We start from the raw sequence: 19785 nt of genomic DNA, 5'->3' as shown, positions 1-19785 counted from the left end.
TACAAAAGCAGTGGCTGAGTTGGTTTGGACATTTTATATACAAGAGCACAATCTTCGGGATTAGATTCCTTTGACGTATCGGCTAAGAAAAGAACAAAAAGAAGATGATTTCTGAACTGATTATCAATGTAGTTTCCAACTCGTACGTCAACACAAAATTTAAAGCAAACTAACACTGACAGTCTCGGTAACATACACCGGGTAGTCGAAATGAAACTTCAGCCATAAATGTGTTCCAGATTATTATTATTAATAATAATAATAATAATAATACCTTTACGTCCCATTAACTACTTTTACGGTTTTAGGACACACCGAGGTGCCGGAATTCAGTCCCGCAGGAGTTCTTTCCACCTGACTGAGCCAGCATCGAACCTGCCAATTTGAGTCAGAAGGCCAGCGCCTCAACCGTCTGAGCCACTCAGCCTGGCTTATTAATTAGTTGTATCAATGTACTGTACATGCATTTACCATTCAACTACTCGGATTTTGTCCTTTAAGAAAAACCTAAACCCTAAATTTTTTACAAGCAGTAAACCCAATATTCAAACATACCGAAAATACTTTTTTAATTACCGGTACCCAGTAATTATCTGATTGATGAATGAAGATGAAATGAGATTTACTCTTTTACTTTCTTGAGTATGATAGTGAACGTTTTAAGAGTTAATAATGAATAATATACTTTTATTGTTAACCTTATTGAATATATAATTTTATGTCTCTTCTTCTAGGTACGCTCCACTATATTTTGTGCATTTTTTCGCTTTTCTATTTTGTTGGTTGCATATTCAAATACTTCATTATGTTATTTTACCATGTCTTTACATATATTTATATATTACCTGATAAAAATTTAAGCACCCAGGAGGTGTGGTCCAATATTACCGTATTTCGGTATACATGCATACCATTGATGTGTGAGCAATTGATTAGATTTACACGGATCTGTAATGTGAAGTACGTTCGCTAGAGTGCAATCATGATGGCACCATCCTATTGTTGATAAGTTGTTACCAGTCAACTGTTGTAAGTCAGATATTTAAGCAAGAGGTGCAGAGAAGACTACTTACAGTACGAAGCACCCGCGATGCCTCGCAGACGCGTTAGACAGCGTATGCACCAACTGACAGCATTTGACAGAGGCCACACTATGGGACTGAACGAGGCTGGTTGGTCGTATCGTGCAACTGACAGGCTTAAGGGCCATTCAGATGTCACAGTGGCCCGATGTTGGACTCAATGGGTACATGAGGGCACTCAACCACACCGTGCAGGTTCGGATCGACCAAGAAACACAACCCCGAGGGAGGATCGTCGTAGAGTGCGCCAAGCATTGCGGGTTCCCACAACTTCGTCACCCGCCATCCGCGAACATGTACTGGAGACCCTACAGCATCCTGTGAGTTCCCGCACAGTGCCTCGACGACTCACATCCCGGATTGAGATCCTGCCACCCCATGCGTCGGTTGCCTATGACACCAGAACACCAACGCCTGGTTTGGAGTGGTGTCTTGCCCGGGAGGCATGGACAGAGCACAACTGGCATCGCACCATGTTCAGGGAAGAGTCCTGCTTCTCCATAACCTCCGATGACCATAGTGTGCAGGTTTAGAGGCGTCGAGGCAGAGGGCAGATCCTTCCCATATTGTGGAAAGGCACACAGGCGTAATCCCTGGCACCATGGTGTGGGGAGCCATAGGATATGCGTTCATGTCACCTCTAATAGTGCTCCGGCAAACTTCGACATCACAGCGATATGCCACAGACATTCTGCGTTCACACTCCCTACCCCTTATGGCACAGCACCCTGCGACAGTGTTCCAACAAGATAATGCACGTCCACACGCAGCACGTGTGTCTATGGACTGCTTATAACGTGTTGAGGCCCGTGGCTAGCAAAACCTCTGGACCTATCCATCATTGAACACGTGTGGGATGACATTTTAAGGGGACTCCGTCCCAGTATCAATTTGAGAGATCTGGAGGGACAGCTGAAACAACTGTGGACGAATTTGCCCCAGGAGAGTATCCAAAGGCTGTTTGACACTATTCCGAACTGCATAAGGGTATACATTGCAACCGGAAGGGGTGGGGGACGGAGGTGTGACACCCTACTGACCTGGCGCCAACATTACACCTGTAACTCCCAGCGGCCTGCTCTCTTTCTTCCCATATTGTAATTAGATCACTAAAGGCACATTGACTATCAGCATATGTAGTTTCATTCGCTTTCAACCACTCCTTCGGGGTGCTTAACTTTTTTGTCAGGCAGAGTGTAATTACTCTTGCACTATAATTAAGAAGTTTGGCTCACAGAAAAGTGTAAAGAACTTTGAACTCTAGCGCGGTAACACTGAAAAACATTTATAAATACTGTATCTTCATCCTTGAATATACATTGAACATTCTCATTTTTAAAAACCTCGACGTACAACTGCGGGTTAATAGTTAGTACTAAAAAGAAGTTCTCCACCGTCGAAGATGGACACTGTAATAACTGACCGTCAGTTTGGTCAGGGTTCAATTCCTGGTTCCGATACAAATTTACGATACACATACTCTAGTAAAAACATAAGTGAGTTAGCTATGCTCCACATGCCCTGCGGTTGTAAACTTGCATTTGAGATAGCCGGCAGACCTAAAGATGGATTTCTGCATTTTTCCATTCTTACATATGGTAAATATCGGAGTTAGTGTCATGGTAAGAACCTTGCAAGTTCTAGTTCTTTCTTACTTCTGCGCTCACCTGTATTAGTAGGACTTCAAACTGATAGCAAAAGAATATTGGGTTATGACAAACCAAACACGAAGAAGCAAGCAAGCTTGTCGATTTCACTAACTTCTGGTAAGCTGACCGAACAAAAATTTAGTCACCCCTGAAGAAAACATTACATGTATTATTTAATGCCGTGTAACTCCGCCTCTGAACTCGATAACCACCTGGATTCAGTTAGGAAGTGAGTCCACAAGGTTATGCAGGTACGTTACATCCAGGTTAAGCCACTCGCTGAGGATTCGATCGCACAATCCCACCAAATTGCGCGGATGCTGTTGTCGCAGTTTTACCCGCTGTTCCAACATGTTCCACAGATTTTCAGTGGAGTTAACGTCATGTGCTTTAGAAGGCCGATCGAGATTTAATAGGGTGGGGGAGTGTTCATAAAATCAGTCACATATGCGTCCAGTCCGATGAACTTTGCTGTTGTCATCTTGAAAAATCCGGGTATCAATAGCATAATCAGCATGCATATATCACATGGTCCATCCATCGTTGTATATCCATCATCTTGCTCCATAACGTCCATTCACAAAGGTCGAACTTTCGCGCGCTGACAACGCGTCATGTAGCGAACTTCGAAAAGTAGGGGTTAACAAGCATTTAACTGTCTCTTCAGAGTATGGGAGGGGTAAGGACTCTTGCAAACTTGATGAGGTATTTTTCCTGGTAATGGGCTAAAATTGGCATGGTGAGTCCGGCCACCTGACCTCAGTTACTGGGAATTTATTGCAAGCTATTAATACGATTGATGTTGAAATACTTTACTCAAGAATTCGTTCGTTCAGAATACGTCATAGCCGTGATACAAAGAAATGAGATGATGATGTGACATGGATGACTAAAAACTCTATATATAAACCAAATAATTCAAAATGACCTACCACTAATTAAACATATGCATGTTTCCGATTAATCATACGGTTCGACAATTTTTTACATACTGTGAAGTCCAAACATCACAAGATACGTCTCTGACATTTGCCTAGTGTGAAAATGGGAAATCACGGAAAACTATCTTCAGGGTTGCCAGCAATGGGGTTCGAACTCACTATCTCCTGGATACAAGCTCACAGCTGCACGCCTCTAACCGCATGGCCAGCTCTAACAATTTCATTAGACACAGGGTAGTTGAACATAATAATAATAATAATAATAATAATAATAATAATAATAATAATAGTGAATGGGACGAGAATACTCCCAGATTTAGGTGAAGTCACACCCAGCTCGAGGTCCTACGCTTGCCATGACGTCTCACTAGTTATACTAATTTTTTACTGAAAGTAATTTCAGAGGCACAATCTTAAGAATAATGGGCACAATTTAATATGATTCAGTATCTTTGTTTCATCGTTCGGCTCCTGGGTTGGACGGTCAGGTCGAGGCCCTCAGTTCCAGTGGTTCCGGAATCGATTCCCAGCTAGGTCAAAGATTTCAGTCACGTCTAGTTAATTATTCTGACTTGAGGACTCTGTATTTGTCCCAACACACTCGCCTTCATACACACAACAGACTACAGGAACACGCTATAGTGAATACATCCCCCCCTTGGTGGTGGTGGTTATTTAAGGGAACAACTGGGCGATCATACTCTGTTAACGCTAATCAGGAGGAGGGTAGAAGAAGAGGTCTGGACTCGGAAATGTAATATTTTTGAGGTAGCAAAGAAAACAGGAACTGGGCCGAGGGAATGGTATGAAAGAGAGGAGAGTCAGACTAAGACAGGGGAACCGCCGTTGCCAACACACGCTCCAAGTTGAGAGGCCCTGGTCCCACTTCTAGGTCATCTCTTACGACAGGCAGAGGATATCGGGCTTCGTCAGGAAGGGCATCCGGTCGTAAAACAGTGCCACGTCCACATCATCATCATCGACACTGTTCGCAACTGTGAACCTACAAGGGTGTGAGGACAGCAGCAGAATAAGTTAGTTATAGTTACATCTAGTGTTCTCTCTTCTTATTATTTTGGTACAAGGACGGTAATATTTAAGCCCTTGTTAGGCAGACCCTCCGATGAGGGTAGGCGGCATCTGCCATGTGTACGTAACTGCGTGTTATTGTGGTGGAGGATAGTGTTATGTGAGGTGTGTGAGTTGCAGGGATGTTGGGGGACAGCACAAACACCCAGCCCCCGGGCCATTGGAATTAACCAATGAAGGTTAAATCCCCGACCCGGCCGCGAATCGAACACGGGACCCTCTGCACCGAAGGCCAGGACGCTGACCATTCAACCAACGAGTAACCAGCGCGGTTATATGTAAATAATACTGTACGGAGTTGAATAAAATAAATGTGCGACGGTGCGTGAAACAAGATGTTACCAGGAATAAAGTAAATGAACAGCAATTAAGATATTCGGTCCCTCGTGTTAACTATTGCACATGTCCACTTGTGCTATTTTTTCATCTTCGTATAAGGGAAACAATGAATCCTATAAATCCTAATCCTGAAATATGATGTACTGAAGATATTAAATACCTCAAGACTCTGACTAAAAGCTTCGAAGTTATCAAGGCAAATGCAATAATACTTTTTTTAAGAATACCTTTTAATTTCAGGGCCCTTCACTTCAAGAAAAGTTTCTTCCGAAGCAATTTGTAACTTTCTCCTATCTTCTAATCTGAACTGTCAGCTAGCAGGACGAAGTTTAATTACTGGAAACCAATTTTCAGGGAATAGCCACATATACTTCATAATCAGACGGACTTATTGTCTATTTCGGAGACATTTCCATCAAAATATTGAAGGCGTTCTCGCCATTAACTAAACAGAACAACAGATATCTACTTCAATACGGAAACAGCCACAAAAGCCTTAATTAATTTTTCTTAATATATTTTTATAGGCTTTGAAGAGAACGTATTTAATTTTCCTTGTTCCCACTAAGGACGGCAGGCTGTGTGCAACTTAATTTGTAGTAATTGTTAGTGGTAATTTAATCTCCAGCTAGGCTCCGAGTGGCAACAGAATGAGGAGAAGACAAAGAACTGCTTGGAGATGCTACACACACAGCAAGAGTTCGTGCGTGAACAATTTGTTTCGTACTTAACACCCGCCTTGGTGATCAAAGGGAATTTGGAAGTTACTCGTTATCAAGTACGGATGGGAGGAAAGAATGATGGCAATCACTTCAGACGAGAGTTTTCTTCTCGCTAGTAGTTAAGGTTGAGTGGATTCCACATGAATACTTAACTACACTGTCGGGCCTACGTTCGATATTTTGAAAATAGTAGTACGATCCAAAAGTTCCGTGACTGTACGCAACATGTAAACCACGAGGATGTAGTTAAATTAACAGTGCCTGAAATGTATCTTCATAATCAAAATGGTTTATCCTATTAACATTGAAACAGCAGCAATCGTGCGGAAGTGTTGGCTGAATGGTCAGAAATAAATAGATCCCTATGTCAGAATATAATAAATAAATCCATCTACACGTATTTGGCTTCCTGGCTTTAGTGCGACCCTAGATAAATGGGGAAAATTCCAGAAAGAAGAAGAAGAGTCGTTGTTTGCCCCTATGGTGCAGTGGTTAGTGTGATTAGCTGCCACCCCAGAGGTCCAGGTTTTATTCCCGGCTCTGCAACGAAGTTTGAAAAGTGGTACTTGGACTGGAATTGTGTCCACTCAACCTCGGGAGGTCAAATGAGTAGAGGGAGAGGAGTCTTCGATTGCCACCTCAGCCATCCTCGAAGTGGTTTTCCGTGGTCTCCCACTTTTTCTCCAGACAAGTGTCGGGGTGATACCTAAGTTAAGGCCACGGCTGCTTCCTTCCCTCTTCCTTACCTATCCCTTCCAATCTTCCCATCACCAGAGTCTGTAAAAAAAGTTTCCATAAGAGCTTTTGACATTGTTAACATCAGCGCACGATCGCAATATCGCAACAAACGGAAAGTCATCCGAAAGTCTTTTTTTACTCTCGTCGAATTAGTCATTCAAAATTCAGAGTCGGCAGACGTATCAGGATATTTCAATGGTAAAAGTTCCGGCCTCCGTAGCATAACGATTAGTGTCATTAGCTGCCGTCCTCGGGGTTCAGAGATTTAAGAATGACAGGAGGCCTGGAATAAGTTTGAAATAGTACATGCAGCTCACCTCCAATGAGGGTGTGCCTGAAAAGAACTCACCACCTCGGGATGAGAACACGAGTTTCCTTAATGACAAAAGGGGGAAAATGTCATTTTACACTCCGTGTCGTACGACGTGAGCATGTAAGATATCGCTCATAACACGTTCACAGGACAAAAGAAATTAAATCTCAGCAACAGGTCATCCAGTAATGTTCCAATGCTCTGACACGTCGAAACTGCCATGTTCCATGTATTTTGATTTTGCATCCCAAACACGAGTCTTACATGCTTACATCGTACGGCACGGAGTGTCTAACGGTCATATTTTTCCTTTTGCCTTTGAAATACCCGGATACCTCTGCCATCTCTGGACCGCCTAATTGGTGTAGAAGTGCCTGTACAGGGTAAATAAAGTTATACTGCACTGCCTCTTTATACCTTTATCTTCTATGACAATACGAAGTTCAAAATAGTGGTTATAAATCATTTTGGATGCTAGTAATGGAAGTATTCTAACTTTAAATCTGTTACACTATTTTCACAAATACATAAAAACTGTAAGACCCTGATGTTCGGAAAAGTAGTTTCTATTTTCGCTCATCGCTGTTAACCAGGTTATATTAGGAAAAGAGATTAGAAATTGTTCAATTCGAAAAGGAAGACCATTAAAATTAAATATAGGATATCAAATAATAGAATATTTTATTATTGTTTTGAGCAATCTAAATTATTTCAGTATATAAATATAGGTCATTCAATATTGAGAACAGTAATAAAATAAAGCTCATGACCCTTAAATCTTTTAATGCACTCATGTTCATAAAAAAGAGAACACCTTGAAAGACTAGAGATAGGAAGTTCATATTCATAGCGCATATGCATTAGTATGTTCTGAAGAAATGATTAGCATTTGAAACATGTGGCCCTCAGGTCCTAGTTCCACATCGATATATCGGCGCACCACCACTGACTAGTAAAATGCGCCTACGGCTCTCGTTGTCGCTATAAACTGAAGGTAAAGGATCAGTGTCACTTGAGCAGACATGCAGGATGCCTCGCAGATGTATGAGAGAACCGCACCGTAAAATGAGTTGAGTTTGAAAGAGGGCGCATTATTGGCATGAGAGAACGTGATGCATCCGTCCGGGAAATTGCTGCTCGTGTGGGACGAAGTGTGTCGGCAGGGCAGCGGATGTGTACAGAATAGTTCATACAAGGCCGTAGAACATGACAAGATGGGTCTGGTCGCACCACCCAGAACCCCCCCCCCTCCCACCGAGAAGATCAATACATCTACCGAATGGCATTGCAGGACAGGCCTGTGCCCTCCTCGGCTCTGGCGCAACAGTGGAACAGTGTAACACATCGTACAATATCAGGAGTGACAGTCCGTCGCCGTTTATTACGGTCTGGGTTACCGGCGTGTCGTCCACTTCTCCGCCTACCTTTGACTAATGTGCACAAACATGCTAGACTGTAATGGTGTATTGAACGACGTCACTGGGGACAGGAATGGCAACAAATAATGTTTTCGGACGAATCCAGGTTCTGTTTGCTTGAAAATGATGGCCGCATGTTGGTTCGCCGCAGACATGCAGAGAGGCATCCCATCGACTGCATTCGCACAAGGCCTTATAGTGTGGGGTGTTATTGGGTACAACCACAAATCACAGTTGGTGCGTATCCAAGGCACTGTGACCAGCCTGACCTACGTGAATGACATCCTGCGACCCGTGGCCATACCCTTTCTGCACGACACCCCAGACGCCATATTTTAGCAAGACAATGCGCGACCACACGTTGCTGCACGAACACGTGCCTTCTTGTTGTCACAGGATGTCAGACTATTGCCCTGGCCCGCCCAATCACCGGACTTGTCGCCAATCAAAAATGTGTGGGATATGGTGAAACGACGGGTGCGGCGCTGTGACCCAATACCAGCCACCAAAGACGAACTGTGGAACCAGGTGAATGCAGCATGGATGGCTATACCCCAGGACGCCATTCGCGCCTTATATGCGTCGATGCCATCACGCATGGAAGAAGTTATCAGTGCCCATGGAGGGCACTACTATGTGTGTTATGCAACATGACTCATGCTGAACCTAGGTGACTGAAATGCTAATCGTTTCTGCAGAACATACTTTTTTTTTTTTTTTGCTACTTGCTTTACGTCGCACCGACACAGATAGGTCTTATGGCGACGATGGGACAGAGAAGGCCTGGGAGTGGGAAGGAAGCGGCCGTGGCCTTAATTAAGGTACAGCCCCAGCATTTGCCTGGTGTGAAAATGGGAAACCACGGAAAACCATTTTCAGGGCTGCCGACAGTGGGGTTCGAACCTACTATCTCCCGAATACTGGATACTGCCCGCACTTAAGCGACTGCAGCTATCGAGCTCGGTACAGAACATACTAGTGAACATGTCCTGTGAATATAAACTTCCTATCTCTAGTCTCGCAAGGTGTTCTGTTTTTAATGAACATGCGTGTAAATACTGATTTAACAACTGAATGTGGCTAGAAAGTAAACCAACAGTAAAACACACGTATTCCTTTCTTTAGTTTAGCCGATGGCTATATCACGCAATCACTGATTCCGCATATGACACTTTTAGCGCCGGAGCAGGTTTTGTCCGTATTTCTTTCCTAAATATTATTTCTACCAATAGGTGCATTCACCGTCCAGCACGTATTTGTTGTCTGAGACCTGCACTAAATTAATCACTACATTACTGTCCGACCTCGTGGTTAAATTGTTAGCGTATTGGCCTTCGGTTCAAGGTGCCACGAGTTCGATTCCAGAGTGGGGCGGGGATATTAACCTTTATTGGTTAATTCCGGTGGCTCACGAGCTGAGTGACCACGCCGTCCTCAGCACAAGAATTCCACATACACGTAGATCGCCTTTTAGAGCTACACCATATGACTGCTTCTTGGGTTTTAGGCCAGTATTATTCATTTTCTTTTCGCAGTACGAGATGTGTTCTAGGTTTTGCTTGTAAGTGAAGTTAGGACCACTAAAATGGCCAGGGTTAATATAACAGGCACAGATGTCCGACTATAAATATTATTTTATTTTTTTAATTTTTTTTTTTTGCTATGGGCTTTACGTCACACCGACACAGATAGGTCTTATGGCGACGATGGGATAGGAAAGGCCTAGGAGTTGGAAGGAAGCGGCCGTGGCCTTAATTAAGGTACAGCCCCAGCATTTGCCTGGTGTGAAAATGGGAAACCACGGAAAACCATCTTCAGGGCTGCCGATAGTGGGATTCGAACCTACTATCTCCCGGATGCAAGCTCACAGCCACGCACCTCTACGCGCACGGCCAACTCGCCCGGTTCTACTATAAATATCGTACGTTATCCTTCTAGGAAAGGTACCCAACTGTTGTCGCGCATATTTTAAATCTATATATGGTGTGTTGAATAGACAATATCAGAATATGCATATCTTTCTTTTTTTTGCTAGGAGCTTTACGTCGCGCCGACACAGATAGGTCTTATGGCGACGAGGGGATAGGAAAGGCCTAGGAGTTGGAAGGAAGCGGCCGAGGCCTTAATTAAGGTACAGCCCCAGCATTTGTCTGGTGTGAAAATGGGAAACCACGGAAAACCATTTTCAGGGCTGCCGATAGTGGGATTTGAACCTACTATCTCCCGGATGCAAGCTCACAGCCGCGCGCCTCTACGTGCACGGCCAACTCGCCCGGTACTATGCATATCACGCCAATTACAGCTGCTATGTGCAAGAAACGTAGGAGCTATGAGCTTCTAAATATAGACTATCAGTACACATGAAGACGGAATCCTTGTGCAGATTAGTCCAAACGCGGATGAATATTGTAGATGGGCGAACAAATACATTCTTTAACGTTTAAACACTGGAAATAAAATACATAACGCACCCATGGCAGTTCAAGTGCAGTAGACATTAAGGTTGAAAAGTAATTCGTGGTCTACACATAAACATCTTTCACAATGAGCACATCGAATGAAGGCAAAGTGAACACATTTATTCCTGAAATATTCTTCTTTCAAACCGTTCTCGAAACAGTAGTCGGAAGATGTTTGAAATGATCCTGGATGTTCATTGGTGTAAGCACATTTGCAGATCGCAAATTGGATCTTTTTTTGAATCTAACTGAATTTAACTGTGGACGATAACACTATCGTATCTGTGATGAACCGTACCACACTTTTGAATGGGTGGACAAAGAAAACCTCCGCTGGTTGTACCAATCCAGTACATTTTGCAGGTATGGGCTTCTTGTGAAATTCAATATCTTCTGGAACTGTATCATTGTATAGAGAATCATCCTTATTTGCTATCCAAAAATCAACCAAATGAAGAATTCGATCTCTGCCGTGCAAATCCGGCCATAGCACCTGTTCCAGGAACATTTTCAAATACCGTTTTGTCATCCTTGGTGATTTGCTATCATACGCTTTCACATTAGGTAAAAGTGTCATGCTTGCTGGAAATTTACTACTGGGTCCCGAGGCAAGAACATACATGTATGGAAGAAGGGTACCATCCATTACAATAACAGACATTATCATGTATGAATGGGTGCTAGCTGGAACTGAACCCAAGGTACCATAAATCGTCTTGGCTCCCTTAACGGCAAGAGTTTTCCCAGAACGTAACTCTTTACAAAATCTTCACTGAATTGCACTGCCCGCTCTGGTGTAAAAGTACTCTCTTCAATAACACACCTCACTTCCGTAATAAACGTATCAGATTTCTCTTCTATATCAACGGCATCACCAACAAATTAACTGCCAGCATTATGGGTGATCTTGCGAGAAACATCCTTGATTTTATTTTCTTGAACCGCTACAGCCATAATTTGGAATATTTGAATGTTAAGGTGTCTTTTGTATAAATTTGTGCTTTAAAAGATATTGCCCATATTCGTAGCGTTCGGCCTTGTATAATTCCATGTTTTCGCATTGCAAGGAACTGATCACGTACCTCGTTATTTATTATTTCTTGCAGCACCTCCCTGTTTCTGCCATATCGTTTCAGCGCAGTTTAAAGGTTTGAAAAACTCTTGATTCTTATTTGTCCTTCCTGTGCCATTACGTTATTGAATTTGACACTAGAGTGCACGTCTAGGGCTACTCCAGGAGGGCACCATTTTGGAGGATCATTTTACCTTGGCTGCTTCGTTCAGATTTTGTATCAGCCGAGTAACCTTCAGGAATGTGTGTTGTATTCTTCTTTGGTGGAGATGGATAATACGAGGAACCACTGCTCTTGTCACTGCCACATAATGCTGGACCGCTTTCTGAAGTTGTCTCATTTTCTAGCTGTATCGCTGGATCATACCCAAAATCACTTTAGGTATCATATTCATCGGTTACTTCTTCACTTACTATAAGAGTTCGATACTCTTCAACAATAACGTCTTCATCAAGTAGCTATTTTCTAAACCAGGGCCTCTCAAACGCCCAAAATCTCACGCGTGCAGATAGAGGCGCAAGAGCTCCGTGCACTGTGCATCGCTGCCGCTCGGCATTGCTCGGATCAACGCTTCGTCTCTGGGCTACTCGGCTAAGCTCGGCTCAACTCGCCTATGCTCGGCTCAAGTCAGCCTGGATTTGGAGCGCTACGGCGCAAGTGAGGTAGAGGGAGACAGGCGGAGCGAGCGAGACAGGCGTGAGGAAAGAGAGAGTAAGCGCTATTGCTCCAAATCGAGGAGTGGGGGGGTCTGCACTCTGGTCAACCAAGCCAAGTCGTCTCTTGCACCGTGCACAGTGCATGCACCACGCGCATGCACCCTGAGAGGCCCTGATCTAAGGTAACTTTAACAATGTTTCTATTACAAAACTGTCAGTACCATCATAAAATACAGTTTGCTACCGCTTTTCCCGCACTGTACTATGAATCGTGTCACTCGTGTGGACTTGTCTTACTGCCAGATGCTTTTCGTGACGTCAATCCTATGTGGAGGGATGTTATGGCTATTGCTTGTTTCTGAGGTATTTGTGACCTTCAAATACCACCGGACTGAACCTATAAACAGCTGATACCAAAGCAGCAAATGAGGCTGTGTATTAAGACTAGTAGAAAAACCCAGTCCTCGAGGTACAGCAATTAGCTACATGTGAATAAAATACCAGGGCCGACTGGCAATCAAACCCGGAGCTCTCTGACCATTCAGCCAAACACCCGGAGACTACAAAATACAGAAAATGATTCATGTTACCCACAAACCAGCCGGAATGTCGTACATCATGCTATAACATTGTCACTTTGGTTACAACGGGCGGGAAATAGTTGCATTGTTAAACAAAATTTCCATTGATGGAGATGAGCGAGTAGATAAATATATATTTCCCCTCATTGCAATAATCACACCACCACTACAACCACCTTAATGAACTCCAATGAGCACCAATTACTTAGCATGGAAATGCGTATGATCCGTTGATCGATGGACATGACACACTTGCTTCGTGTTAAAGACACCGTTCGTCAGCAAATGGGCATCGCACCCATCACTGAGAAGGCACGGAAGAAACTTCTCCAATGTTATGGTCACATCCTGTGTGCTGCACCTGAAACAGTTACCAATTTCACCCGCTCTTTTGAAATTAATGGGCAACGTCCCCATGAACTTCCAAAGTAGCATTGGCATGACACAGTAAATGCTGATGTGAAGAATCTGTTTAAGACCACATGGTGACCAAGATCGAGCGAAATGGCGAGTCAAGATTAAAACAGCGGATCCTGCACCAGCGAGAAAACCCTAGGAATAATAAAAGTGATAATAAAAAGAATATTCTAGATACTGTATTAAAGAGTTTAATATAAACTGTTTTGGCAGATCCGTCCGTTCGTTCTACTGGACCGATTTGCTTTTCTCAAATTTTATTCTCCCCGGAATCATCTGTCGCTGAATAATAAGACATTAATAGGTCTCTAAGTTCAGCCAACTTTGAGTAATCATAAAATCTTTTTTTTTTTGTTATTGACTTTACGTCGCACCGACACAGATAGGTCTTGTAGCGACGATGGGACAGGAAGGGGCTAGGATTGGGAAGGAAGCGGCCGTGGCTTTAATTAAGGTACAGCCATCAATGAGAAGGCACGGGAGAAACTTCTCCAATGTTATGGTCACGTCCTGTGTGCTGCACCTGCCTGGTGTGAAAATGTGAAACCACGGAAAACCATCTTCAGGGCTGCCGACAGTGGGGTTCGAACCTACTATCTCCCGAATACAGGATACTGGCCGCACTTAAACGACTGCAGCTATCGAGCTCGGTAATCAAATCATTAAGTGATCACTACAATGAAATGAAATGTCGTATGGCTTTTAGTGCCGGGATATCCCAGGACGGGTTCGGCTCGCCAGGTGCAGATCTTTCTATTTGACTCCGGTAGGCGAGCTGCGCGTCGTGATGAGGATAAAATGATGATGAAGACAACACATATACCCAGCCCCCGTGCCGTAGGAATTAACCAATTAAGGTGAAAAACCCCGGCCCGACCAGGAATCGAACCCGGGAACCTCTGAACCGAAGGCCAGTACGCTGATCGTTCAGCCAACAAGTCGGACATCACTCCAATAATTGTAGGCGAAGGCTTACCCTAACCAGAAATACATTCTGTACTTACCAGGTTGCTAAGCAACTAAGACGTTCATTAATATTCTGTTCTAATTGTGTGATTTTTATCCTTAGTAATATCACTGCATGCAGCCATGTTTGATTACTACCTGTCAAGACAGCGAGTATACACTTCCTATGCATAGGAGATTATTATTCTGTGCTATATACTCTTTGATTCTCTGACCTTCCCTAGCTTCTTAATATTTTCAACAGATGGAAGAACATTCCTAATACCGGTAGGTTAAATGTTGCCACTGTCCGTGATGTACAGACCGTACTGTAGCCCCCATGACGTCACGCAAAGAGGCGAACTGTTTTCTCCGTCCGACCCGTGCAATGCAAAGACTTGATACGTCTGTACCTTATATTCACAAGTGTTGTATAATACAACAGGTAAGATCACTAACACCTCTAATCGCATTGTAATTCGTAAGTCAGGTCTATGTAATTTTAGGATAAGTAGGTTTGAAATGCGATTTTCGCAGTCAAAGCTTGAGTGTTTTACTCATTAATGTACCCAACAAGTAATTATTATGCATTAATACAAATATGGAGGCAACAAACGTACAACAACAATAATAGACATTACCCCCTAGATGGCTATAAATAGAGTAACTCTCTCGACTTTGTTTTTTGTTCCTTCTTGACACTTATGGCACTATCCTTCGTAGACTATCCTGAGACCCTTTCTTCCACACAAACATTTGTATCATTTTTTGTTTAGGAGTAGCCCACGTTTTCCCATATATACATTGACCAGAAAGATATGTTAGTTACATTCGACATTCACGGAAGTTGCCGAGAAATTATTCCTTACTTATTACTTAAGTATTGTCCGACTCGTTGGCTGAATGGTCAGCGTACTGGCCTTCGGTTCAGAGGGTCCCGGGTTCGATTCCCGGCCGGGTCGGGGATTTTAACCTTCATTGGTTAATTCCAATGGCCCGGGGCCTGGGTGCTTGTGCTGTGCCCAACATCCCTGCAACTCACACACCACACATAACACTATCCTCCACCAGAATAACACGCAGTTGCCTACAAATGGCAGATGCCGCCCACCCTCATCGGAGGGCCTGCCTTACAAGGGCTGCACTTGGCTAGAAATAGCCACACGAAATTAAAAAACTTAAGTATTAATTACTTAATTATTAAGGCGCATAGTTACAAACATCTAAATGCTATCAGCAACATTTTAATTTAAACATTTTAAAATGTATGCATAAAAATGCTAATACCATTTAGCAGAAGTTTAGATTTTATAAATTGCATTTAGTTCTACGTGTGTAAAAAGTTTTTTCTTTTACTCGCATTAATTTTGTGGAGAAAAAGCAGCACGTACTCGACATTACTAACCCAAGAAATAGCCATATATAGGTGCGATTGGTTACTGTGTACTTTTATGCTTGTTATATATCAACAATAAAACGCCCTGCTGTAAATCTGTGTAACAAGAAAGTCAAAATCAGAACACATCATCAGCTCGGGATAATGAGTGAAACATACTCCTTTATTCTCCGTAACAGGCGCATTTTCGGTTGGGATTTTCGTTTCTCATAAAGGTAACCTGCTCTCATACGAAGAAAATGAAAATATTAGTGTTTATTTGCTTGTATAGTTGTATTTTCACCGTGGTACGCACAAGTTCTTAGCATTGTGGCAGCTGCGAACTTTCGCACGCTGTATTTAAATTCGCAACACATTATATTTCCACAAAAACGTGTTTTACGATAACAGTTAAATGAAAAAATTTCACGAGAAGTATTACGTCCCTTGAATTCATATTATTCACTACGTGAGGATACCATACCTAACCTAAACTATGAGGTGTCATTAACTTAACAGCTGTTTACGTAAATCCTGATGTGATAAATTTAAATTTAATTTTAATTTAAATTTAAATTTAATATACTTAAATTTAAATTTAATTTAAATTTAAATTTAATATACTTAAATTTAAATTTAATGTACTTAAATTTAAATTTAATGTACTTAAATATAAAGTTCTGTCTTATAGCAGTCGCAATTATCCAAAGAATTCTCCCAATCCTTACGAATTACATTCACAAGTACATTAGCTTAGCTCGCCTCAATCGATTAGTTGATGAGCTTGGCGCGCTTTCTACAATACGACCTGTATATTACGAAGGCAGTGATGCTGCTAATATAAAACATCGACGTATGCACAGACGGAGAGGTATCGAGTCGACTAGCATTCTGTACGACCATTACCAGTAATAAAGCGCAGGGGTGTCTACTTATGCAAATCAGTATTCAGCCACAGACAATTGTATGTTGCACTACCTTGTACAAGATCGTTTGAAAATGTTAAGATCCAGATACGGACGAATAGTCGAAGCGCAGAGAATATTGTATGGAAACAAGTGTTATAAACTACATTACCTGTATTAAATGTTCCTAAAACAATTGAAAAGGGAAGGTACCACATTATGACTGTGACAGGCGTAACAAGACGAGTTATCTGACCTGCTTATAACGAATGCTGCGGAGCAGCGCGGATCCACTAATAATAATAATAATAATAATAATAATAATAATAATAATAATAATAATAATAATAATAAGGTTCCCAAAAGGAAACTATAATTCAAATTATGGTTTCCTTCTTGGAACTTCATTTTTTACAAGAGGATGCAAGGCCTACATATCTCCTCTATTTCACTAACTTCAAATGCCTTGGAGAGGTGTGATAATCCAACTGACGAGCCCGCTGCCATACCGGGGTGAAAACGTGGTAATTTAACAAATGAAAATGCCTAGGCAACTTGAATATTAGTGGGTTAACGTCCCAGTATCTCCTTCACTGATTTCGGGGACACCGAGGTGCCATAATTTTGTTCCATAGGAGAACGTTTACGTCTCAGTAACCCTACCGGCACGAGGCTGGCGTATTTGGGCACCTTCATATAGCAGTGGACTGAGCCAGAATCGAACCCAGCAACTTGGGATCAAAAGGAGTGTGCTCTTTCATCTGAGCAACTCAGCATGGTGTAATTGGTCTTTGTGTGACACTTACAACAATATCATTATGGTTTACTTACCCCGAAATGGAATATGTTCCTTGTAAGTACACAAGGAAAAGTCGCATAGGAAAGAGTGAAAGAACTTCTGACAGCAGGAACTATCACTCTACTGCTATGAAGAATATTTGCTAAATGTTTTGTATGGAGTTTCGCTTTATATGGCATAGAAACGTGGAAGGTGGACGTTGAGAAAGAAAGAGGAGTTTTGAATTGTGGCTGTGGCAATGAAGATAAGACAAGGAATAAGGTAGCTCTCAAGAAAGTCAACGAAGAAAGAGACATTTTGAAGGCAATGAAATGAAATGAAATGTATGGTTTGTTAGTGCCGGGATATCCCAGGACGGGTTCGGTTCGCCAGGTGCAGGTCTTTCTATTTGACTCCCGTAGGCGACCTGCGCGTCGTGATGAGGATGAAATGATGATGAAGACAACACATACACCCAGCCCCCGTGCCAATGGAATTAACCAATTAGGTTAAAATCCCCGACCCGGCCGGGAATCGAACGCGGGACCCTCTGAACCGAAGGCCAGTACGCTGACCGTTCAGCCAACGAGTCGGACTTGAAGGCAACAACAAAAAGGAAAGGTACTTGTATAGCACATATTGAGAACAAAATACACTGACTGACAGAGCAAATGCAACACCAAGAAGGAGTGGTTCGAAAGGGATGAAAGTTGGGGAAAAAACAGAGACGGCACGGACGAATAATTGATGTTTATTTCAAACCGATATGCAGGTTACACAATGCGCACGGCATCGACTCAGTAGGATGTAGGACCACCTCGAGCGGCGATGCACGCAGAAACACGTCGAGGTACAGAGTCAATAAGAGTGCGGATGGTGTCCTGAGGGATGGTTCTCCATTCTCTGTCAACCACTTGCCACAGTTGGTCGTCCGTACGAGGCTGGGGCAGAGTTTGCAAACGGCGTCCAATGAGATCCCACACGTGTTCAATTGGTGAGAGATCCGGAGAGTACGCTGGCCACGGAAGCATCTGTACACCTCGTAGAGCCTGTGGGGAGATGCGAGCAGTGTGTGGGCGGGCATTATCCTGCTGAAACAGAGCATTGGGCAGCCCCTGAAGGTACGGGAGTGCCACCGGCCGCAGCACATGTTGCACGTAGCGGTGGGCATTTAACGTGCCTTGAATACGCACTAGAGGTGACGTGGAATCATACGCAATAGCGCCCCAAACCATGATGCCGCATTGTCTAGCGGTAGGGCGCTCCACAGTTACTGCCGTATTTGACCTTTCTCCACGCCGACGCCACACTCGTCTGCGGTGACTATCACAGACAGAACAGAAGCGTGACTCATCGGAGAACACGACGTTCCGCCATTCCCTCATCCAAGTCGCTCTAGCCCGGCACCATGCCAGGCGTGCACGTCTATGCTGTGGAGTCAATGGTAGTCTTCTGAGCGGACGCCGGGAGTGCAGGCCTCCTTCAACCAATCGACGGGACGGGAAATTGTTCTGGTCGATATTGGAACAGCCAGGGTGTCTTGCACATGCTGAAGAATGGCGGTTGACGTGGCGTGCGGGGCTGCCACCGCTTGGCGGCGGATGCGCCGATCCTCGCGTGCTGACGTCACTCGGGCTGCGCCTGGACCCCTCGCACGTGCCACATGTCCCTGCGCCAACCATCTTCGCCACAGGCGCTGCACCGTGGACACATCCCTATGGGTATCGGCTGCGATTTGACGAAGCGACCAACCTGCCCTTCTCAGCCCGATCACCATACCCCTCGTAAAGTCGTCTGTCTGCTGGAAATGCCTCCGTTGACGGCGGCCTGGCATTCTTAGCTATACACGTGTCCTGTGGCACACGACAAGACGTTCTACAATGACTGTCGGCTGAGAAATCACGGTACGAAGTGGGCCATTCGCCAACGCCGTGTCTCATTTATCGTTTGCTACGTGCGCAGCGGCGCATTTCACATCATGAGCATACCTCAGTGACGTCAGTCTAGCCTGCAATTGGCATAAAGTTCTGACCACTCCTTCTTGGTGTTGCATTTGCTCTGTCAGTCAGTGTATATACGGAGACTATTATAGAGGGGAAGATAAAACTAAAAGGTTCGAAGAGGAAGAATTGAAATAACAGATTTTAAAAGGGGCCGAACGTAAGTTCAGTTGAAAGAAGACCCCTCAGGGTATAATACTTGATGAGCCCAGTTCAATTGATACCCGTCCATAGGCAGATACACAAATGTTAATGCCCTTATAAACAAAATAATCATTGATAAAGGTGAATAAACGTATGATTCC

This window comes from Anabrus simplex, chromosome 4 (assembly GCF_040414725.1).
Source record: "Anabrus simplex isolate iqAnaSimp1 chromosome 4, ASM4041472v1, whole genome shotgun sequence".
NCBI classification, from domain to species: domain Eukaryota; kingdom Metazoa; phylum Arthropoda; class Insecta; order Orthoptera; family Tettigoniidae; genus Anabrus; species Anabrus simplex.
Note: the sequence above shows the minus strand (reverse complement) of the source record.